The sequence below is a fragment of the Triticum dicoccoides genome, chromosome 3A (genome assembly GCF_002162155.2).
Source record: "Triticum dicoccoides isolate Atlit2015 ecotype Zavitan chromosome 3A, WEW_v2.0, whole genome shotgun sequence".
Lineage (NCBI taxonomy): Eukaryota > Viridiplantae > Streptophyta > Magnoliopsida > Poales > Poaceae > Triticum > Triticum dicoccoides.
In genome coordinates this window covers 542,344,081-542,361,799 of record NC_041384.1, presented here as the reverse complement: position 1 = coordinate 542,361,799, position 17,719 = coordinate 542,344,081, and positions in this window count along the sequence as shown.

Here is a 17,719-nt window from a genome sequence, read left to right as displayed (position 1 = left end):
CGGGCGGCGGCGAGTGTGTCGGTGTACTAGAGTAGGGGTACCCTATTACCCCGAACTCGTGCACGGGCAGTTGCAGCGCTCCGCGGCAAGGCTTGCCGGGTGACCGCCAGGACCCTCCGTGGTTCCCTTGAAGACCATTCAAGAACAAAGTACTCGAACCAAGGCCCCGGCAAGAGGAGCTTGCCGGGAAGAGACGAGACCCCGGCAAGAGGAGCTTGCCGGGAAGGCCACTCAAGACATACCAAGAAAGCTTGCCGCGACGCGCCCTGCGTCCCGGCAAGATCCGGCGAGCGACAAGCTTCCGGACGCGACAAGACGACGGCCGCGGCAAGGAGCTTGCCGCGGGAAACCCCCACTGCGTGCCCGTGCTCCAGCTCACCTGCTAACGTGTCGCTCTGGGACTCTCCCAGAGCGCACGTGGCGGGAGGCCGTGCAGCTAGGGGTACGTGGTGGCAAGCGGAGATGAAGAGAAGCCCATCGTGGCAAACGGTGGCGCTCCTAACGGTCACCTTTTGCACTGTTTAGGAGACTCAGACATGCATTTAATGCCCTTGTCCCCTGCCGTCAGAGTTAGGTAGGGCACACTGTATCCACAGTAGAGGTAGCTGCACCTACCCATCCTTTTCCATTTTTACCCTTCTAGTCTACGTTGCCCCCTGTCGGTGACCCCTTGAGTATAAAAGGAGGCCCAAGCGCAACGTAGAAAAGGTTCCGAAGGTCGGGGAGTTCAGGGACTCGGCCAGCTCGGCTCGTTCAACCCCAGAGACACTCTTACGCTCAGTCTGGCAGCGTCCATCGCTCCTGAGCAAGAATCCAATATACACAAACAAGCAGCAGTAGGGTTTTACGCATCCGTGCGGCCCGAAGCTGGGTAAAAATCCCCCCGCGTGCACTGCCTCGATCCGCTCTTTGTGCGCTCTCCGCCCCCCACCGAACCGAAAAGGGGCCCTGTCCCCATAGGTGTTGGCGAGAATCATCATCGCCCCTGGCATCTCTGGCGCGCCAGGTAGGGGGCGTCGAGATCGTGCGATCCCGATCCGGTGGGCACGCAAGCTAAATCCTCATCGTCATGGCTCCCAAGGAGCGGGCGAGCAAAAGAACGACGCCAGTGCGCCAAGAAAAAAAGAAAGCTAAGTCGTGCAAAACTTTAGATATTTCCTTTCTGTATAAAGTTATCCGCCTTGGAGATCTTGTTCTTTGTATGAAAAACCTGTGCGCGGAGGAATCAACTCGTAGCTAGTCACGCCCTTACTTTGTTTCGAGTCCGCTCAACAACTTAAGTGAGCTGCTAGCGCCCTTACTTTGCTTCGAGTCCACTCAGCAACTTAAGAGAGCTGCTAGCGCCCTTACTTTGTTTTGAGTCCGCTCAACAACTTAAGCGAGATGCAACTAGTTGCGACAAGATTACTTGTCGGTAGCGACCCCGCCAGCAGGCTGCTGAAGTTCCGCACTCGGCGCTCGCGGCAAGGGTGCCTGCACCGGCAAGTTTCCCTAGAAAGCATAGGGTGGACGTACAAAGAGGGGTTGAACAGGAAGATAGCATGCGCTATTTATTTGAGATTCCTGCATAGACCTGTATGCCGAGGAGCCTTCTCGGGGCTAGTTGCACTCCATGATTGCCTCGAGTACGCTCGGCAACTTGTGCAGTTGCGCTAGAACCAAGAAGGTAAACCTTTCCGGGAGGCGTTGTTCCCAAATAGCCGCTAAGGGCCCGTTCCCTCAAGCGCTACAGGCATCCGTGCGGCCCGAAGCTGGGTAAAAATCCCCCCGCGTGCACTGCCTCGATCCGCTCTTTGTGCGCTCTCCGCCCCCCACCGAACCGAAAAGGGGCCCTGTCCCCATAGGTGTTGGCGGGAATCAGCATCGCCCCTGGCATCTCTGGCGCGCCAGGTAGGGGGCGTCGAGATCGTGCGAACCCGATCCGGTGGGCACGCAAGCTAAATCCTCATCGTCATGGCTCCCAAGGAGCGGGCGAGCAAAAGAACGACGCCAGTGCGCCAACAAAAAAAGAAAGCTAAGTCGTGCAAAACTTTAGATATTTCCTTTCTGTATAAAGTTATCCGCCTTGGAGATCTTGTTCTTTGTACGAAAAACCTGTGTGCGGAGGAATCAACTCATAGCTAGTCGCGCCCTTACTTTGTTTCGAGTCCGCTCAACAACTTAAGTGAGCTGCTAGCGCCCTTACTTTGCTTCGAGTCCACTCAACAACTTAAGAGAGCTGCTAGCGCCCTTACTTTGTTTCGAGTCCGCTCAACAACTTAAGCGAGCTGCAACTAGTTGCGACAAGATTACTTGTCGGTAGCGACCCCGCCAGCAGGCTGCTGAAGTTCCGCACTCGGCGCTCGCGGCAAGGGTGCCTGCACCGGCAAGTTTCCCTAGAAAGCGTAGGGTGGACGTACAAAGAGGGGTTGAACAGGAAGATAGCATGCGCTATTTATTTGAGATTCCTGCATAGACCTGTATGCCGAGGAGCCTTCTTGGGGCTAGTTGCGCTCCATGATTGCCTCGAGTCCGCTCGGCAACTTGTGCAGTTGCGCTAGAACCAAGAAGGTAAACCTTTCCGGGAGGCGTTGTTCCCGAATAGCCGCTAAGGGCCCGTTCCCTCAAGCGCTACTGGCTGGATCATAAGCACCGGAAAGCATTCCAGCAGGCATAGGGAATATGCAGCAAAAGTCAAAGTTCGCAAGCAAGTTGAGTGCACTCCGGACGCTAATCACTTGCTATGTTTGAACGCAGTTATGGCCCGGGGGCTGGCGACGTCCTTAGGGCCAATCTTTCCGGTGTCAAGAACAACGAAGTTCTTCGCCATAAGCCTTTCCGGCAACGATCTTGCCGGGAGCCGGTGTCGAGAACAACGAAGTTCTTCGCCATAAGCCTTTCCGGCAACGATCTTGCCGGGAGCCGGCATCAAGAACAACGAAGTTCTTCGCCATAAGCCTTTCCGGCAACGATCTTGCCGGGAGCCGGTGTCAAGAACAACGAAGTTCTTTGCCATAAGCCTTTCCGACAACGATCTTGCCGGGGGCCGGCGTCAAGAACAACGAAGTTCTTCGCCATAAGCCTTTCTGGCAACGATCTTGCCGGGGGCCGGTGTCAAGAACAACGAAGTTCTTCGCCATAAGCCTTTTCGGCAACGATCTTGCCGGAAGCCAGCATCGAGAACGTAAAAGTTCTCTGCTGAAGATAAAAGCCTTCCTGGCAACCAGTTTGCCGGAAGCCAGCATCGAGAACGTAAAAGTTCTCTGCTGAAGATAAAAGCCTTCCTGGCAACCAGCTTGCCGGAAGCCAGCATCGAGAACGTCAAGGTTCTCTGCTGAAGATAAAAGCCTTCCTGGCAACCAGCTTGCCGGAAGCCAGCATCGAGAACGTCAAGGTTCTCTGCTGAAGATAAAAGCCTTCCTGGCAACCAGCTTGCCGGAAGCCAGCATCGAGAACGTCAAGGTTCTCTGCTGAAGATAAAAGCCTTCCTGGCAACCAGCTTGCCGGAAGCCAGCATCGAGAACGTAAAAGTTCTCTGCTGAAGATAAAAGCCTTCCTGGCAACCAGTTTGCCGGAAGCCAGCATCGAGAACATAAAAGTTCTCTGCTGAAGATAAAAGTCTTCCTGGCAACCAGTTTGCCGGAAGCCAGCATCGAGAACATCAAAGTTCTCTGCTGAAGATAAAAGCCTTCCTGGCAACCAGCTTGCCGGAAGCCAGCATCGAGAACGTAAAAGTTCTCTGCTGAAGATAAAAGCCTTCCTGGCAACCAGTTTGCCGGAAGCCAGCATCGAGAACGTCAAAGTTCTCTGCTGAAGATAAAAGCCTTCCTGGCAACCAGTTTGTCGGAAGCCAGCATCGAGAACGTCAAGGTTCTCTGCTGAAGATAAAAGCCTTCCTGGCAACCAGCTTGCCAGAAGCCGGCATCGAGAACGTTGAAGTTCTCTGCGGCAGATAAGAGCCTTCCCGACAAGCTAGTATCGCCGGGGGCGGTGAGTGCCAAGAATCGTCCACGGCAAACCAGAGTTGCTGAGGGCTGCGCTATCAGATAAGTCTTTCATCCCTCTTCATGCGTCCTCTTATGGACTGGGGAATGCGAAGCCACGTTTCTTCCCAGAAGCTGCCGTGCTCCCTCGACTCTAGGCCCTGGGGCTCGTTCTCGGGGCCAAGTTTGGTCATAGTCGCGGCAGCAAAGGGATGAAACGAGGAGACCGCACCCACCTCGTTCTTGCCTCCGTTAAAAGCGTGAGAAGGGTTGAGCGACGTGGGAAGGCGGCAGGGCCTGTTGCCGGGAAATGAAACGTCTGTCCGAGGGATACCAAGGATTTGCTCCTTGGCGTGGGTTTAACTCGCGAGACAAGTAACCAGGCAAGCATCCCCTTTCATTAAAAAAACATCCCGTTCAGGTACAGTCCATAGAGGATGAAAAACATGAAAGAGAGGATTACAAATTTTAGATGGAGCTAAGGCCCGAAGGCTTACAAATTAAAAAGATAAGATGCCCGTAATCCCTTCCCTGTCCCCCTTTTCAGGAGACAGGTCAAGGAGGCGAAAAGGGCAAAAGGAGTGCCTAGGCGAGCTACGGGTGCCAGAAGACACCAAGGGAACATCCCGGGGGCCGTCCGAAGGCCGGATGGCGACGGCGACGCTGGAAGCGGGGACCGAAGACGGGGCGGCAGGACGTCAGCATGCTGTCGAGGGCACCACGCCCTCATACTCCGGCTTGACGGCCTTGTCGCCTGCCCTCTTCCCCTTCTGCAGCCTCCTTACGCCGGCCGCCCAAAGAGACGACCACGGGGAGTTCAAGAAGCCGGTGACGCGGATGATGGAGTCGCCAGTGCCGCGCAAGGCGGCGCCCGACGCCTAGTCGTACCCGCTACTCTGCCGCCCGCTACCCTCGTCGTCGCTGTCGCTCCCCTCCTCGTCGCTCTCGCTCGAGGAGGGGCCTTCGCTGTTGGAGGAGCTATCCACGCAGCACTTCGCCCGAGTGCCGAAGCATTCGAAGGCCTTGACGGAGAGGAGATCGCCCTCCATTAGCTTAAAATGGAGGGTAAACCCCTCCGTCAAGCTGTGGATGCGGGCGAACGTCTTCCACCCTCGATCAAGATACATCACATTAGGGGCTGGGAATGCAACGCGGACTCGCGTGCCGCTGATCCCACAACCCCTCATGTGCAGTCTCATCGTCTGGGGCGGCTCCACTTCCATCACACGCGCAAACGGAGCTGGAAGCCGGAGGCGACGACGAGGCGCCCGGCGCAGCCTGACGAAGAACTCGCACGGGTCGTCCCCTATGTGGACCGCCGTGGGAGGAAGAGCCGCCGGCGGAGGTGAAGCTGACGCGCCGCCTCGTCTGCCTCTTCCCCGAGTGCCTCGACCTCGTCCTCGACCTCGTCCGCGACCTCGTCCCCTTCCTCTTCCCCTCAAGACTGGCTCTGCCACCACGGGCGCAGAAGAGGAAGAGAGGCGCTGTCTGGCGGCGACCCTCGCCGCCACCGAGGAAGGGCCTGGGTTCCCTTTCTCCATGGCAGATGAGAGAAAGGGGAGCAGAAGCTGAAGAAAGGAGAAGATGAGAGAGTGCGGGTTTTCCATGCTCCCATCCCGCTCTTTATAAAGGAGCGAGGTGGGCGCTCGGCCGCCCCACTCAGCGAATCAAGACACGGGAAGGGCAGGGAGTCGGGGCCAACCCGCTCGCAATGGCCCAGTTTCCCAACCCACTGTCCGTGACCACAAGCGCATGGAAGCCGCGTGGCGGGGATGCAGAACTGAGGCGACAGATGAGGCAGCATCGTTCTGCCCCGTGCACGCGGGGAGTGGATGTCCCGAGAACCGCACACCAGCCCCGTCCAGTAAATGCACCATGCCCTCACACCTACCTCCGTTTAAAGAGGAGGGCGTGAATCGTCCCCATCATCGTGGCATGACGCATGCTCGGGGGGGCTTAGCCCCACGCACGCCATCCACGATCTCCCCCAAGACGCCGCATTTAACGCGTGCCGTTCTGGGCGTGCGCAGTGGGAGCGGAGATAGATTCGGCGTGACCTAGGCCGCGCGTGCCCGTGCACTATTTTGGGCCTGGCCCAACAGCGCTCGACACCGTGTATGGCCCAGGCCCGGGGGCTCCTGTCGGTGTACTAGAGTAGGGGTACCCTATTACCCCGAACTCGTGCACGGGCAGTTGCAGCGCCCCGCGGCAAGGCTTGCCGGGTGACCGCCAGGACCCTCCGTGGTTCCCTTGAAGACCATTCAAGAACAAAGTACTCGAACCAAGGCCCCGGCAAGAGGAGCTTGCCGGGAAGAGACGAGACCCCGGCAAGAGGAGCTTGCCGAGAAGGCCACTCAAGACATACCAAGAAAGCTTGCCACGACGCGCCCTACGTCCCGGCAAGATCCGACGAGCGACAAGCTTCCGGACGCGACAAGATGACGGCCGCGGCAAGGAGCTTGCCGCGGGAAACCCCGACTGTGTGCCCGCGCTCCAGCTCACCTGCTAACGTGTCGCTCTGGGACTCTCCCAGAGCGCACGTGGCGGGAGGCCATGCAGCTAGGGGTACGTGGTGGCAAGCGGAGATGAAGAGAAGCCCATCGTGGCAAACGGTGGCGCTCCTAACGGTCACCTTTTGCACTGTTTAGGAGACTCAGACAGGCATTTAATGCCCTTGTCCCCTGCCGTCAGAGTTAGGTAGGGCACACTGTATCCACAGTAGAGGTAGCTGCACCTACCCATCCTTTTCCATTTTTACCCTTCTAGTCTACGTTGCCCCCTGTCGGTGACCCCTTGAGTATAAAAGGAGGCCCAAGCGCAACGTAGAAAAGGTTCCGAAGGTCGGGGAGTTCAGGGACTCGGCCAGCTCGGCTCGTTCAACCCCAGAGACACTCTTACGCTCAGTCTGGCAGCGTCCATCGCTCCTGAGCAAGAATCCAATATACACAAACAAGCAGCAGTAGGGTTTTACGCATCCGTGCGGCCCGAAGCTGGGTAAAAATCCCCCCGCGTGCACTGCCTCGATCCGCTCTTTGTGCGCTCTCCGCCCCCCACCGAACCGAAAAGGGGCCCTGTCCCCATAGGTGTTGGCGGGAATCAGCATCGCCCCCGGCAGAGTGGCGGTGGGGGCAGCGGCGCGCGTGTGTGGGAGGGAAACAGAGAGAGAGGGGGGGTGGGGCGCGCCGGCCGTTAGATACGTTTAATCTTTGCCGTCCGCCACCTTTGCCGTCCGCTAGCGGACGACAAAGAGGGGGCTGTTAAGTATTTTTTAACCAGCTCCTCAGTGGGGCCCCCTCCCTCTTTGCCGTCCGCTAGCGGACGGCAAAGAACAGGCTGATGGCAAAGGCTTTCTTTGCCATCAGCCTGTTCTTTGCCGTCTGCTTTCAGGTAGCCGATGGCAAAGAGCTTCTTTGTCGTCCGCTAGCTGGCGGCAAAGAGCTGGCTGATGGCAAAGTAGCTGATTCTAGTAGTGTTATACATAGATCATTCATTGCATATCATATTTTGTTGCATCTCGTTCCGCGATCCTCGAAATCCTAAGCAACTCAAGGACCCTCGGAGAGAGTTGGGGATTTCCCTATTTTCACATTTGAGTTTTATCAAATATAGAAACGAGGATTTTGGTTTTAATTATTTTTCTCTCCGAAAATATTTCATATTAAAATATACGAGAGGAGATAATATGACTTCTCCAAAAGAAATGAAATATTGGTGGGAAAAGATTAAAATCAAATATTTGATTTTATGTGGAGTTTATTGCTATTTTATTTGAATTAGAAAAATTGCACGTTATTTTCAAAGTTGCATTTTAGGGCCAAGAAAATGTTCATCTGGTTCTAAATATTTTATTTAGACGGTGAAAATTTGTTTTGGCATTTTTAGTTTTTTATTTTATTTTCTAGGATTTATTTGGTTCCGGCGAAATTATTTAAAAAAAAACTCATGCGCCCGACTAGGCCGAAGCCCAGCCGAGCCAGGTTGGCCTGCCGCACCGCGCCGCCTTCCCTCGCGCCCCCGTACCCGCATCGGACTCCGCCGGAGTCCGGGAGTCCGCCGCCGCCCCGGTTACCCCTTCCCCAAGCCGGCCCCGCCCCCCTTTATATGCCGCCCACCCCGCCGCCACCACCCCGTCCCGCCCGCCGCCCGCAGCCGCAGCAGCAATAGCCGCCGCCGCCGCTTGCCGCGCCGCCGGCCGTCGCCGCTGCCGCCCTCCGCCGTCGCCGCCGACGCCACCCAGCCCCGTCGGAGCCCCGCGCCCCGTCAGATCCGACGAGATAGCCGCCACCGCCGGTTTTCTCTAGAAAACCGATCCGGTTTTTTAGAAACCCTAGTTCGTTTATTTTTTACAGATTGGTTCGCCAGTTTTTCTCAGTTCAGTTACTTTGCGGACGTTCGTCCGTACGTTCTTTCTAACGAACGTGTTCACTCGTTAACCGCAGACAACGAACGCTCGTTCGTCAGCCTGTTCGTCAGTTTTCCTTTTTCTCAAATTTTTCCGCAATTATTTTCAATCACGATTTCTGAACCGATTTTCGTTTTAGTTTATCTTTTCGCTCGTTTGTCGGAATTAGGCGATTCAAGCGCCTAGATCTTCCTCTCGAAACCCTCTTTCCATTTAACCAACTTGAACAAGCTTTTGCTACCAAAAAATTTGATCGTAGTCCAGACTAGTAAACTAATCTTGTTTCTTTCGCAGTTTGAGTTTCGTTGCTCCGTTTGATTTGATTCTTTTCGCAAACCGGAGTTCTTATGTTGAACTTTCTGGTTAGACTTATTATTTGAAATTTACTCGTGTTTCTTTGCTTGATTTCTTATGTATGCTATTGTTTGTTTGTGATAGAACACCCGGAATGCGAAGCGTGCTACTACGAGTCCCTAGGTTTTGTGGATCATCAGCAAGGCAAGTAACACTTTGATCATACCCCTTTATCACCCAGTTTTTATGCATTAGTTCCAATCCTCAAACATTGCATGGTTAGGATGTGATTAACATGTGGGTTGGGAAGTAGTTGATGAGGTAGAACCTATTACCCTGTTATATTCAAACCCTTGGGAGTTACTTCTATGTATTGCCTTTATTGGTATGCTATGCTCGTAGACGTGGTTTGGGTGAGTGAAATCCATGACATATGTGAGATTGTTAATTAATGGTTCAACTTAAGGTGGCAACTTGAATACACATCTGGGTGGATTGTTTGTTGGGCACCTGGGGAATCCAGTGCTGTCCTAGGATATCCCGGAGTACCCGTGTCATAATCCTATGGTCCGCCACCCAGGCTCAAAGGGAGCTGAGATATTTTTATGCTAGAAACTTCAGTGTGCAGCCACAAGCTATTATGGGCTCTAGCATAGTTGAGTAAGTTGCGTGAAGCTCCCGAAGAGGTGGATCAACAGGTAGAGGGATGTAGGTTGGTATGGTCTGCCCGGAGTAAGGGGTTAATGCTTCTGAAAGACTGTGTCTCGGTCATCCGTTTCTCAAACACCATGTAGTGCAAGAAATCCAATGGAGGAGATCGGGTATTGTGGGGAAAAGTGCGTAAACCTCTGCAGAGTGTATAAACTAATCATTGTTAGCCGTGTCCCCGGTTATGGACATCTTGAGTATCTAGTATTTGGAGTATCATAAGTATCTCATCACTCTAAAATAATATTGTTGGGTTGTTAATTACTTTAATTGGGATTGAGTTGGAGGAACCTTCTCAATGATGTTTCAACTACCATGATAGTCAAATAAAATATATTCCTTTGTTGTAGGAAAAAATTGGCTTTTCGCAAAAACCGTAACCATAGAGCTTTCCACCAGCCAAATATGCATATAGTGATAGCATTATTATGTTCTTGCTCTACTTTGTAACTTTGCCAGCATATTCCATGTGCTGACCCGTTTTCGGGCTGCAACGTATTATGTTGCAGACTTTTCCGACGAGGAGTAAGGTTCGTTAGGTCGTTGCCGTGCAGCTCAGCTATGCCGTTGGAGTTGATGGACTCACTTTATCTTCCAAGCCTTCCGCTGTTATCGTATTAGATGGCCTTAAGCCATATTTATTGTAATGAGTTCTCTTTTGAGACATTCGATGTAATAAGTGTGTGATTGCTACTCTGTTATAAATCCTCGAGTACTGTGTGTGTCAGCATTACCGATCCAGGGATGACACTGAAGCACAGAGACTTGACTGTTTCAGGTCAGGTCACTACAAGATGGTATCAGAGCACACACTAAGTGTAGGACACGACCACTAAGCTAAAGCCCTAGATCACTATTCTCTTCTCATTTCTGACTCCTCTCCATTTTCTACTCTTTAGGATGGCAGATGCAAGGAACAAGTTTGCACAACCGGATGAAGAAGCACCTTTTGGACGACACTTGAAGGAAGTCACTAGGTACTTGAACATTGGAATACCAAGCTTCACCGGGACTTACAACGCCACTTTACCAGAAGAGGAGCGATGGGTGATTCAAGTTCAAGTTCCAGGAAGGACATTCACGCCAGTCACTAAGCCCACAGAGTTTTCCTTCGATGCACCAACCTGGAGTCTAGGAAAGAGTATGGCATCTCACATCACCATGGGACGCATTGGAGAAGTTTATCACAAGGAGCTTAAGGATACTATCTATCAGATTTGTGGGCGCCGAGACAAGCAATGGGAAATGATCAGTACCAGGAAGGATAGATCTATTGCAGCTTTCATACAGGAGTTAAACCAACACATTCGTCGCCAGATGTCGTGGGTTTGTCACGGCAGATGTCCTTGTGAAAGGACTTAGTCGTGGAGCCATCGCAATGTGTTAGCTTAAAGGGGTTAAACCGGACAAGGGGACATGGGGAGTTTATACTAGTTCGGCCCCTTCGACGAAGGTAAAATCCTATGTCTAGTTGTGATTGGTATTGCTAGGGTTTCAAAGGCCAGGGAGTGAATCCGCTTTGTCTGGCTCTCGAGTTGTTGTCTGTCTCTCAACCGCTGCCGGGTCGTCCCTTTATATACACAGGTTGACACCCGCCAGTTTACAGAGTCCCGAATCCGGATCATAAACGTGTCCGGTTCGGTCTCTACACTTGCTATCTTACAAAGCAAGTTACACAATTAAGTTGGTTTACATCTACAGGCCTTAACTCGCCTATGGGCCTTGGGCCTTCGTAAAGCATCATCATTCTTACATCTTCATGGGCTTCTAATCTTCATAAAGCTAATCTAGCTATTCCTGGCCGGTTTATGTCCAGTAGTAATATCCCTAACATTAGGCCCCAGATTGGTTTGAACTGGTTCATGTCAATCTTCATCACTTAGAAAAATTCCTCCTTTGCATTTTCACTTTGATCTTGTAAACCGCCGTGACGTCATGTTCCAGGACCATAACAAACCGCCCTGACGTCATCTATTCGTTGAAGCTGAGGATTACCTTCATTAATGTGTATCCACTCATCGAGGAGACACCATTGTTAATTATCCATTTTTGAGCTCCTCGATTCCTGCACTTGCCGTTTTATCTCTTCGCCTTATAAATAGGGGCAGAGGACCCCTTTCTTTTCTTTCCGTTACCCCTTCATCCCTTCTTCTTCCTCGCAACGTCTCCGCACCTGAGCGCCACTGCCATCGTCAAGCCTCGCCTCTGCCTCACCGTTGGCTGCTGCATCAACCTGTTCGTACCAGAGTTCCGCAGCACACCTCCGCTGCTTTTGCGGCCGCAGTAAGTCCTTTCCTCCTTCCTTTCTAGATCCATTAGGGTTTCCTTGTTCTTCGCAGTTCTTTGAAGTTCATCGGGGCTTCGGTGCTGTTCTTCCCCGTTCCTCCTTAGTCTATAGATGGACACTTCACACTTGACGTATCCCATGCCATGGCTAATCTTCTATTACCACCACAAACACTTATGCGCAAAAAACTGATCTAGTCCTTTATGAACTGTTTCGGGACCAACCTTTTTTCCTTTTAGGTCTAAATCTTTTTCTTTTCCTAACTTGTGGTAGATCCAAAATGCCCCTATGATCCTGTGAAACCTGTTTTTACCTTACTTAACCCTCTTTGCCTTAGATCTATATCCTCTTTACCATCTAGGCGGTTTACCTTTGTAAAAACAATCTATCTCATGTATCCCCTAGTAAACCGGCAAACCTTCTGGACGTTGATGGTAATAGTCCGGTTTAACAACACATGTATGCCCTTCATATGACCTTGTCATTCACTATTATATTAGTCTCCGGTTTACGCAATTTCACATACCGGTATATGTTTATTCCATTGCATCTTGCGCTCCTCCATGAATGACTCGTAAACCGGCATTTCCTTTTTGGTTTTTCATTTCACAATGGCCAAACAGTTTGCCGCTTGCAACTGGGGCCCCTCCCGGATCACCGAAGTTCAATTGAACGAAATGGTTAGTATCGACACCTTGCCAAAGAAGACGGAGATCTGGTGGAGAGTTCCAGGAACAGAGAATCCTCCTACCCCGAGGCAGGGTGAGGTAGTGATCTTTGTCGACCACATAGGTCGTGGCTTCAAACCGCCAGGGTCAAAGTTTTTCCGAGGTGTTCTTGCCAGTTTCCATCTCCATCCTCAAGATATTGGACCCAACTCGGTGTCCAATATATGCAACTTCCAAGTTTTCTGTGAAGCGTACTTGCAAGAAGAGCCCACTGCTGAGCTGTTCCGGGACTTTTTTCATCTGAACCGGCGTACAGAGTTTGTAAATGGCCCCAATACTGAACTTGGTGGTGTCTCAATTCAAAAGCGGAAGGAAGTTGAATTCCTCATACCAAACTGCACAACCACCCTAAGGAATGGAACCGGACTTGGTTTTACTACAGAGATACTTCTCCTGAAGATGAAAATCCCCTTCCAGGCTATTGTGATCACCGGCTTTCCAACACCCATACAATGCCGCAACGCTTAAGTTATGCAGAATGGGCCAAATATGCCGCTCAACTCGCCAAGCTCCAGGCCTTTATGGCCAACGGTTTAACATGCGTTGATTTCGTGCGCTGTTGGATATCTTGGAGCGTCTTGCCGCTAAGCTGCCGCCCCAGTTTAATGTGTGAGTACACCAGTGATGTTGAAGACCCTCAACGCCATATCAACATTCAGGTGACCGATGAAGAGGTCACTGAAGGCGTAAAGAAATTTTTGAATGAATCGGAATCAGTCTGTCGTCAAACCGGCTTGAACCCCTTCTATACTAAGAACAAACCGACTGCTGTAAGCACTATACTTCCTTTTCATCTTTGATATCTTTAACTTGTTAAACTTGTAATCCTTCTTCTGTTTATGTATGAATAGGGTGATGATCCCTTCTGGAAACGGAAATCTGTAGATAAAGAGGGAAAGCCAACCGGGGATAAAGCGGTCAAACCACCCCGTCCCAAAACCAAAGTCGTCAAGCGGACCTCAAAGCGGAAAATGGCTGACCGGATCAACATGGAACTTGATGAAGATGCTGATGATCCGGAAGTTGAGGTAGAACTTGACTCACTTGGCTCCCTTTTCATGCACCTCATTAACAATGATGTTTATCAGGAGGACGTAGAAGGCAGCCAAGCTGATGATGTAGAGGTAATTACCCTTTCCTCTGGTTCAGACTCTATGCCAACACAAAGAACCCGTCAAGCAGTCCGGAAAGTAAGCTTTTCTCATCCTCTTGCTTACTTGGACCGAACATTTATTTTGAAGACACAGCAGCATGAAGCTCGCCGGATAATCCGGCACAGTGGCCAACAGGTCACTTCGGCTGGTTTACCTGATACCCCGCTTCGGAAGCGCCGGTCTGAGGTCTCTTCCACTTCTGACAATTCTTATCCCAAGGCAGGTTATTTCAGACAACCTCTTAATCCGTCCGATTCAAATTATCAGGTGACACCTCCCTCACCCTTTGGCGAGTCGACAGCAACCCAACTCCCTCCTCTAAAAACTGTGGTGGGTAAGTTTTCAAACCCTTTCTTCCAATGCTTTAAAAATCTTGAATAAGATGCTAACCCTCTTTTAATTTATTTGCAGAGCCAAAGCCAGACCCAGCAAGAAAGCTCGGGTCAACAATCCGTCAGAAGACCAGGCAGTTTTTGAAGAAGAGCAAAGAGGTAAACCGGACCAAACTCGTGAACTGAAGGGTCCTCATCCTAAAGCCGCCTCTGATGAACCGCCCCTTCAAGGTCGGAATACTGATGAACCACCAGAAGCTGATCCTGCCGTGCCTGACACTGAACCGGCAGCTCCAAACCGGGCTAGTCCGATGAGAGATACTAAAACTGCGTCATCACCCGCAAAAACCACTGAAGGCCAAGGAGATGATGTTATCGTTGCTGGCATGGGCCACAGCTCTCCTGGCCATCTCGTAATCTTGGCCAAACATAGTGCCAAAGAAGAGCGTGCTGCTAGGGAAAAGAGCAAATGGAGTACTGACTTATCAAGTTATGCCCATCTCAACGCTGAAGAGCTTCACTCCGGTTTCTTAAACTGTCTGCACTCAAACCGTGATTATGAAACCGGTTTGGTGAATTTAATGAAGGAACACTATGAGGTATTTTCATCTCCCTTTACTTCTTGATTCCAAAGTTGAAATGCTAGCCCAATTAGCCCCCAAGGGCCGTTTTATGATGTTCATCGTAAACTGGGTCTTTGTAACACTTTAAGTCTCTCCCACTGACTCTCAAAATGTTAGGTCCTTAGTGAAAACCAAGGCCGATACTTTACCAATGTAATGATATAGCTTTCCTCAGCGTAGCCCCCAAAGGCTGGTTTAGCTTTGCAAGGTAATCCAGGTTTTAATCCATGCGTCCGTTTTGAACATGATGTACATTAGCCCCCAAGTGTCAAGGATAATGCTTGCATTGTTCTGGAGACTTTATAAAAGATGTAGTGAATCAGAGCAAATAGGCATTAGCCCCCAAGTACGAAGTGCATAACTTGTTATACGCTTTGTAGTTAGAAAATATATATCATGTTGTTTGACATTTTTTCACTGTTGTAGGCCGAACTAAGCAATAGAGATGCCCGGACCGCTGATTTGCAAGAGAACATGAAGTCCCAACAAGCAGAAGCTGCGAAAGCCAAAGAGGAACTGACCAAAGCCCTGGCAACGATGGAAAAGCTGAAAGAGTCTTTTAACAAAGATCGTGCTGACTGGGAAACCGAGAAAACCGGTTTAACCAAAAGAGCTGAGGATGCCGAAGCAACCTTGAAACCAGTTGTAGATGAACTAGCTGGTTTGAAATGGCAAATCAACGCCATGACTTCCGCTGTCTTTGGTAAGTATCTCCTTGTGCAGTTTGTCCAATTCATGGAACCTTATCATTGACCAGAACGCTGATTTTAAACCGTAACAGGCACTCGTATTGCTCATCTAGGCATAGATATGCGGATGAAGCTTAAAGCGGCGTATACCTGGATTGAACAGTTGTACTCTGGGTCCCAGCGGGCTATTTGCACTGCGGCTTACAATAAACCGGCAACATCGTGGATAAAGGAAACTCTTGAGAAGCTGGCCATGTTACCAGCCCGAATTACCGAACTGAAGAAGGCAGCTGCAAGAGCAGGCGCATTAATCGCACTAATCCGAGCCAAGGCATGGATTCCAGATCTTGAAGCGGAGGACATCATTAAAGGATATCCAGGTGTAAAGGAGGACGGTTCAAACATCGACAATGATGACCTTCGAAGGCTGACCAAAGAAATGCGGCCAATAGCCAACAAACTGGCAGAGGACATAGACTTGTCTCATTTCTAACTGGCTTATGACGCTGAAGGGAAGAGACAGCCTGCCGAAATCCATGAAGTCGAAGAACTTGTGCCTCCAATCCGTAAGCATACCTTTGCTCCTGATATTAACCCCTCCAGCCTTATCCATGAAGAGGCCGTGTTTCAAGCTTTAACTGGAGTCGATTGGTCGACGGTTGATTTCCAGCGTTTGGGGAGGGATGAAGAAGAAGTGATCGCACCAACTAACCCTCAACCGTCAAACCGTCCAGACGAAGCGTCTTAAACCGGCAGCCGGTTTACCAGATATTGTATGTCAATGCCAAAAAACAATTATGCACTTGTAGCCGCTTTGAAGCTTCTTGTAATAGGATAGCAAAAACTCCTTTATCTGTCATGCCATCAAGCATGTTTTGTGACACTTCGTGAAAATTTGTTCCAGTTTTTGGGATCTATTTATGCATAGCCCATGATGAGTTGTGTTCCTAGATACAAGAACTTGAAAGTATCCTAGTGGTTTACCACTGGACGGGTTATGATGCCCAACAAATATACAATACTTAGATGAATAATCAAAGTTTTTGTATAAAAAGTAATATGTGCAACATACCTCATTGGTTGACCAACTGCTTGTATGGTAAAGGTGTCAACACTAATCGGAGTGTTTATAACTCCGTCCTTATTTTGCCGGATTATGATAATAAACCGTACCGGGACATAATAACCACCGGGTTTTCTTTATAGCACTAGAGATTTAGTCAAACCAGACCGGGGTAAGGAATGTCGGCTTGTAACTCATCATGTACTAACAACGTGTAGTTGAAAGTCAAGCCGGGCCAAGGACACCGGCTTATCAGAACATATTATGAACCTCAATAAAGGGAGAAAACTTAGCAAAAAAGGACTAAAAAAAGAAATATGTGAGGCTTTTTACGAGCTGCCAGGCTCCAAATCGAGGCTTTTCATGGGCTGCCAGGCCTCTGAGTTAAACCGTTTAACAAAGCCTTTTAAGATGGGCCTCCAATTAACCAATCGTCGTTTTAACTTTGACAAGTTCAGGGGCTGTAGAAGATTGACTTGTCAAACGTTCGGCGGGTCATACCAGGATTACCTGGACAGGAGTGGCTTACTTGATGAAGGCAGGTTAACCCGGGGTTTTAGGTGAATACACCAGGCTTCCAAGTCGTGGCTTGATAGCCAATTACAAGGGTCCTTTCAAACTCTTTGTTACTTTGCGCAAAGAGCCCCCAAGTAACTTTGTGAGCTGTGCTCAGTGAGTGCCCATGTTTGAGTTTGTGCTTTGTGCAACACTCTCTTTGGCCTCACATAATTTCCTTTGTGGCTTAACGCCTATCAAGAGGTGTTGCTATGGTGTGATAACAACCAAGACCCCTAGTGAAATCCCTTTGTATCCGTGCGGCTGCAGAGACCGGTTTAACAAAAAATTGCTTTGTTAGCAGAAACCCTTATAGGCACACACATGATGTAAAAAGAACAGAGACCCCGCTTTATTTGAGGCTCCGGTTTATTATATAATATATACATTGTCATAAATATGTACATATGAAGAGCTTGTGGCTCAAGTATAGTAAGGCCGAAGAAGAGCTATATTCCACGGCCGCTTGGTCTCCTCCTCCCATTTACGTGAGTCTTTGTGCTCTCGAACATCAATGAGGTAGTATGACCTATTGTGCAGATTCTTGCTGACCACAAATGGTCCTTCCCAAGGTGGGGATAACTTGTGCATATCAGTCTGATCCTGGATGAGCCGCAGCACCAAATCGCCCTCTTGAAAGGTTCTGGTCTTAACCTGGCGGATGTGATAACGTCAGAGATCTTGTTGATAAATCGCCGAACGTGCTGCTGCAAGATCATGCTCTTCATCTAACAGGTCCAGGGAATCTTGACGTGCCTTCTCATTGTCAGTTTCAACATAAGCTGTCACACGGGGTGAGTCGTGACGGATGTCACTAGGAAGAACTGCCTCTGCTCCATAAACCATGAAAAAAGGTGTGTAACCCGTAGACCTGTTGGGTGTGGTGTTGATGCTCCATAATACAAAAGGTAACTCCTCAACC